At 48.4% G+C, this 6,868-nt stretch overlaps 1 protein-coding gene across 4 annotated transcripts in view; it reads right to left on the minus strand.

Moving 5' to 3' along the window:
* The window catches only part of cadm3 (cell adhesion molecule 3), a 139,082-nt gene that overhangs the window by 12,532 nt on the left and 119,682 nt on the right, over positions 1 to 6,868 (minus strand). The gene's annotated exons all lie outside the window — the stretch shown is intronic.

Raw genomic sequence — 6,868 nt, forward strand, 5'->3', positions numbered from 1 at the left:
GTCGGAAGAGAGAACGAGCGAGAGACGGGGGGAGAGAGAGAGAGAGAGAGAGAGAGAGAGTGGGCGTGTAACGATTCACTCAACTCACGATACGATTCAATTCACGATACCAGGCTCACGATAAGATTTTTGCACGACTTACACAGATCCAGTATTTGTCTCTTTTATTTTTGAGCAGTGCTAACCTGCAGTCAACTCATCAAAGGTATACCTCTCACTTCACATGCGTGTGATTTATCTTTTTACAGTGTTTTCTCTGATCGTTGAACACAGTAGCAAATGACTAACTACACGCCTAAAAGAGAGAGTGAGTGAGAGTGAGTGAGAGAGAGTGAGAGAGAGTGAGAGAGAGATAGAGAGAGAGAAAGAGGGAGAAAACATGAAGAAAAGAGAGAGCAACAGAGGAGAAAACGAGAGGGGTCACGACGACACACAGGTTGAGAGTTGTTTGTGACAGAAAAACTGAGATTGAAAGGAGAGAGAGAGAGAGGGGGGGAGAGAGAGAGAGAGAGGGGGAGAGGGAGGGGGAGAGAGAGAGAGAGGGGGGGGGGAGAGGGGGAGAGAGAGAGGGAGAGAGAGAGGGGGAGAGAGAGGGGGAGAGAGAGAGGGGGGGAGAGAGAGAGGGAGAGAGAGAGGGGGGGAGAGAGAGGGAGAGAGAGAGAAGCCAATAGACGAGGGAACATCGTGACAGATCAGCGTTTCGAATCGTCCATTCCGTTCAAAATCCATTCCCCCAGTTACCAGATTGTGTATGAGGGGAGATAGCGAGAGACGCGCCACCGCGATAGAGGAATCAATTATGTAAATATGGGAGTCCTTAAGCGCCGTACAGTAATTACACTGACAAACTGAGCCTGGGAGACGAGACGAGACGGGGACGAGACGGGGACGGGGGGGGGGACGACACTATGGGGCTATACCTGGATGGCTGCGGCAGAGCAGCCTGATTAATCACTCCCCTAGAAGCACCCCCGCACAAAACTCCCTCGTTGCCACTCCAAAGGCTCATTCCAACTGTTTACCCGGCGGCCATTTGCAGTAATGCCACAGCGGTGATTTAAGTGAAAGCAAACAGCAATAACAGCCCTGGAGGCGCGCGGTACCGCTACTGTAGCCCTGCCATTCTTCAGCATGCAGGCAGCTTAACCTAACCCGACTGACTGACTGACTGACTGACTGACTGACTGACTGACTGACTGACTGACTGACTCCGGAAATGAGCGGAGTGGCATTTGTGAAGCCGAGAGGGAGACATTTTGGCATGACATTTAGTGAGAGGCGAACAAAAACAAGGCTTATAGCTAAATAGAATAAAACAAAACATCGTTGTCGTCGGTGACCTCGCACTTGTGAAATACTTTTGATATTTTGTATTAAGTAATTGTTATATGTTTTATATTGTTATTTATCCAGGAAATACCATTGACATAAAGAATGTGTGGTTCAAGTGAGATCTGGCCAAGACAGGTGACAGTAGAAAGAAACCCATGAAAAAAGAAAGAAAAGGAAAAAAAAACTATAGAAAAAAACATCATCACAGCAAGTAAAAGTAAAAGGTTAATTAAAACACTGACATCCTAATGATTTTGGATCCACAAAGCTCCACATTTCCCGTCTCTGCATGGCCGTTTAGGCCTAAAGACTCTTTTATATTGATACTTTAATGTAGATCTACAAGGTGATCACCACGGTGGTGTGAATAGGCCTTTATACTCATGTCATATGACGGTGCGTAGACGACAGCTTGTAGATCAGCCATTTTGGGGGAGTGACGCTGCCATAAAGTGAAGTATATAAATCAGGCTCCAGTGTCTGAGTGTCCGGTCCAGACGGAGACGCATCTTTAGAAATCTGATTTGAGTCATATTTCAAAACCACCCCCAATAGGAATGCACTTCAAATCGTATTTGCTGAAATCAGCATCAAGTTGTTTTTTGAGTGGTGCAACCACTCCAAGGAACAGCAATGTCTGTGTTAACGTTTGTGTTGGTTAACCTATATGTGTTAACCTATGTGTTGGTTGGTTTGTTTTGATTGTATTGCTGTATTGTTGTATTGTTCTTTCTGCTTTGGCAATGTAAACGTATGTTTTCTCATGCCAATAAAGCCCTTTGAATTGAATTGAATTGTGTTGGTTAACCTACAGCCTACACCTACAGTATGTGACTATGAGTACCAGTAGGGGCAAACGTGGCAAACGTGCCAGAAACAGAGAGAGAGGTAATGCACTGTTGCCTGGTAATGAGAGAGAGAGGGGGGGGGGGGGGGGGGGGGGGTTGTTGCACCACTCAGTTCACACAGGTGTGATTTGTTTTTGCTGTCTAGCAAAAAAGGATTTTTCTTTTCTTCCAGTGGTGAACCGTTAGTGCCCGTCCGATGCTAATCTCGCAAACCAATCAGAACATATCTGCCAAATGTCTCCCGCACAAATGACAGAAGTACCCCCACAATACATTTCAATACAATTTCAGTCAGATAACTCACAAATTGAATTGAATAAATAAATGCATAAATTATATAACATTTTGTCTTGCCGTTCGGCTCTGCTACATTTTTCTCCCTGCTTGGCACAATAATACAACCATCATTAACCATTAAGAGCACGGAGATAGATATACAATAACAAACAACCCCCCCATGGGAAACATGGGGGATAACAGAGCCCACCGGTGGTGCTGGAGTGGCGGTGGGAGCAAACAGTGCATAACAACACCAGGAATGCATAATTATGCAGAGGAAGGAACACAGGAAGAATCCAGACATAGGTGAGCTTAAATACCCCGCCCAATTGGTCAGCTGATTGCCACGTCAGTGAATGACATGTGGGTCTTGCATAACACTGAATGAGCCCCTCGAGTATATCTGACTGAACTAATTCCGCAACCGGCAAGCTACGTATCATATACGTTTTTTTTATTTTGTATTCATTTACTTTTTCTGTACTGAAATATTTCACTCAAATGTTATAATGGAAGTCAAATGGGCTCATGGACACACAGAAGCCCAGAAGAACCACATTGTTGCCAGACCATTCCCAAACCCACCCCGAGATCCATATGTTCACACAACGCATTCTCACTCCCAATACTGTAAGCGGACATCGCAGCGCTCGGCACGGCGACTTGCTCAGAGTCAGGCGAATACTCTGTCGTTTAAACTGTTTTTAGCGGACCCTTTTATGCCTTGGGTTTGAGAATGCCTTGGGTTTGAGAGTGCATAAGTGCCCGGGAACGCAACATGTGACTATAAGGGTACCCCCTTCCAGTCAAACGTTTGGTCACATTTGTCCCAAGAAGTCACGATAGGCTGTTTGGGGAGTTGTTTTATTTTTGTACTGAAGCATCATGTAACAAACTGCATGGAAAACAGCATGGCGCTATATACGTAAGCCACACGCCAAGGTGTATTTTTCTTTTTAACATTGAGATACGTTCAATGCATATGAAGTGTTTTAAAGGTGAAATCCAGACCAAAACAAATGTATATGAATCAGCCTATATTCCTAGGGGCCTTGAATTGTTTCGTAGATGAGATGCCCCCTGTTCTCTTCTTTTACCCACTCTCCCACAGTAAATTGCAGTTAGAATGTAGCTAGTTGACTTCATTCTAATGCGGGTATTTTAGTAGCTCCAAACTTTTTTTTTTTTTTTTTTCACGAATCGTCTATTAATAGTGTCCTGGTACACATGCATTGTTTGTCAACCTCGAGCCATCCTTCATACAGAACTTAACAGAACCCAGTGGTAGAGTTCTCAACAGGGCTGAAAATTAAGGTCCGGCCCTAACTTTATGAACTACAGCTTGAGGGTGACAAACAGTGCATGTGTGAGTAGTACCAGGACAAAATAAAATAAAAGACAACTAGAATTATAGCCATTATAACTGCATTGTACTGTGGGAGGGGTGGGGAAAATGGAGAACAGGGGGCCATCTATGAAACAATTCAAGGCCAACATGTATGTCGGGACAGGATTATAGGCTGATTCATGGGTACATGTGTTTTGGTCTGGATTTCTCCTTTAAGTGAGTAACTGACTTCCACCGCGGAAATGAGATGCAATTGTGTGAGCACTGCTGGGCCCTGCTGCACTGATGGAATAGATAGCAAATGTAATAGAATGTATGGCAATCGTCGGAAACGCAATACACTCACTCCTCTGATAGCCTGGAGGGGGGAGAGGGTGCAAATTCCATTCTATTCTATTAGGAGAGGCTCTGTGGTGTCACTGAAACACTGGTACAATCAGATACATAAGTTATTCTGTTGGACCTACAGGCAGAATATGACCCGGGGAGGAACGTGTGGCGATTGTATCGCGCGGAATGGATTGTGACTTTCATTGGGTTTGATGGCGAGCGAGTGCGACTGAGAGGGGGGGGGGGGGGGGGAGAGGGGGGAGGGAGAGAGGGAGAGAGATGGTTGGGGCATGTCAGGGGAAAAAAAGTGTTGCTGCGGTGATTGGGTTTTGACTGACAGCTGTGTTTTGGAGGGACGGGACAGAGAGGAAGGACGAATGACATCCCGTGTTATTGGCCGCCGGCGCAAAGAGTGCTATCTCTCTCTCTCTCTCTCTCTCTCTCTCTCTCTCTCTGTCTCTCTCTCTCTCTCTCTGTGTGTGTCTCTCTCTCTCTGTCTCTCTCTCTCTCTGTGTCTCTCTCTCTCTCTCTGTCTCTCTCTCTCTCTGTGTGTGTCTCTCTCTCTCTGTCTCTCTCTCTCTCTGTGTCTCTCTCTCTCTCTCTGTCTCTCTCTCTCTCTGTGTGTGTGTCTCTCTCTCTCTCTCTGTCTCTCTCTCTCTCTCTCTCTCTCTCTCTCTGTGTCTCTCTCTGTGTCTCTCTCTCTCTCTCTCTCTCTCTCTCTTTCTCAGAGCGGTGGAAAGTATAGGCTACATTTCCAACTACAAGTACTGTACTTAAGTAGGCCTACAATATTAGGTATTGTTACTTGTATTGTTACTTTCCTGGAGTATTTCCATATTTCTGAACTTTTACTTTCTACTCCACTAGAGTCAAAATATTGTACTTTTTACTCCACTACAATTATTTGATTTGGATTATTATTACAAAACATGCATTAACCACTTCAGCCCTAAATACATTTCCGCCATTTGAACATACAGTACAAGCTCACAATGCGCCGTGATGCGACATTCTACATAAGGAGTACTTTCTACGTTTGGTACTTTAATTACATTTTGATACCAACATCTTTGTACTTTTACTCAAGTAAAACATTCTGAATGCTGGACTTTTACAGTAGTATTTCTGCATTGAAGTATTGATACTTTTACTTGAGTAAAACATGCGAGTACTTTTTCCACCACTGCTCCTTTGCTCATATGCAGTCTCCAAATCATTATGTCTCTCTGTCCCTGTACCTCCCACGCACCTGCTCTCTCCCTCCCCTCCCTCCTCCCCTGCCTCCCTCTGTCCGTCTCCCTCCCCTCCCTCCTCCCCTGCCTCCCTCTGTCCGTCTCCCTCCCCTCCCTCCTCCCCTGCCTCCCTCTGTCCGTCTCCCTCCCCTCCCTCCCTCTGTCCGTCTCCCTCCCCTCCCTCCTCCCCTGCCTCCCTCTGTCCGTCTCCCTCCCCTCCCTCCTCCCCTGCCTCCCTCTGTCCGTCTCCCTCCCCTCCCTCCTCCCCTGCCTCCCTCTGTCCGTCTCCCTCCCCTCCCTCCTCCCCTGCCTCCCTCTGTCCGTCTCCCTCCCCTCCCTCCTCCCCTGCCTCCCTCTGTCCGTCTCCCTCCCCTCCCTCCTCCCCTGCCTCCCTCTGTCCGTCTCCCTCCCCTCCCTCCTCCCCTGCCTCCCTCTGTCCGTCTCCCTCCCCTCCCTCCTCCCCTGCCTCCCTCTGTCCGTCTCCCTCCCCTCCCTCCTCCCCTGCCTCCCTCTGTCTGTCTCCCTCCCCTCCCTCCTCCCCTGCCTCCCTCTGTCCGTCTCCCTCCCCTCCCTCCTCCCCTGCCTCCCTCTGTCCGTCTCCCTCCCCTCCCTCCTCCCCTGCCTCCCTCTGTCCGTCTCCCTCCCCTCCCTCCTCCCCTGCCTCCCTCTGTCCGTCTCCCTCCCCTCCCTCCTCCCCTGCCTCCCTCTGTCCGTCTCCCTCCCCTCCCTCCTCCCCTGCCTCCCTCTGTCCGTCTCCCTCCCCTCCCTCCTCCCCTGCCTCCCTCTGTCCGTCTCCCTCCCCTCCCTCCTCCCCTGCCTCCCTCTGTCCGTCTCCCTCCCCTCCCTCCTCCCCTGCCTCCCTCTGTCCGTCTCCCTCCCCTCCCTCCTCCCCTGCCTCCCTCTGTCCGTCTCCCTCCCCTCCCTCCTCCCCTGCCTCCCTCTGTCCGTCACACCTCTGTTCATCTCCATGTTCCTCGGTACACGTCATGTTGTGAATGTATGTGATGTCTTAGTTAGATGTATTGACATTAACATGATGAGTGCCTAGCATTATGATGAGTGCACTCACTGCACACTAAATGTATGCATTTATCATTCACCCTGACAGTGAGGCTCTGCTCTGCACGCACGCACGCACGCACTGAATATTAAAAAACGGTGCACATACTGTATATACATAAAACCAGGCCCTTCCTCTATCTGTTCCAACTGTCAATAAAAAAACCAAACGGGTTGTCAATCAAACGAAGAGCCAAAAAGAGCCAAAGCGACATGTTGTGTAGATCTGCCCTTTTCGCCATGGTGCACCATCACACGTCATAGCATATGAATTACGCATTATTTATCCCTCGCCTTTGCACCTCTCTCTCTCTCTCTCTCTCTCTGTCTACCTCTCTCCCTCTCTGTCTCTCTCTATCTCTGTCTACCTCTCTCTCTCCTCACATCTGAGACACAGGCGGAGGGGAGGTGAAAGGATGACATGAAGAGAAGGAGGAAGG

Source organism: Protomyctophum bolini (assembly GCF_963924005.1).
Source record: "Protomyctophum bolini genome assembly, chromosome: 12".
Classification (NCBI taxonomy): Eukaryota; Metazoa; Chordata; class Actinopteri; order Myctophiformes; family Myctophidae; genus Protomyctophum; species Protomyctophum bolini.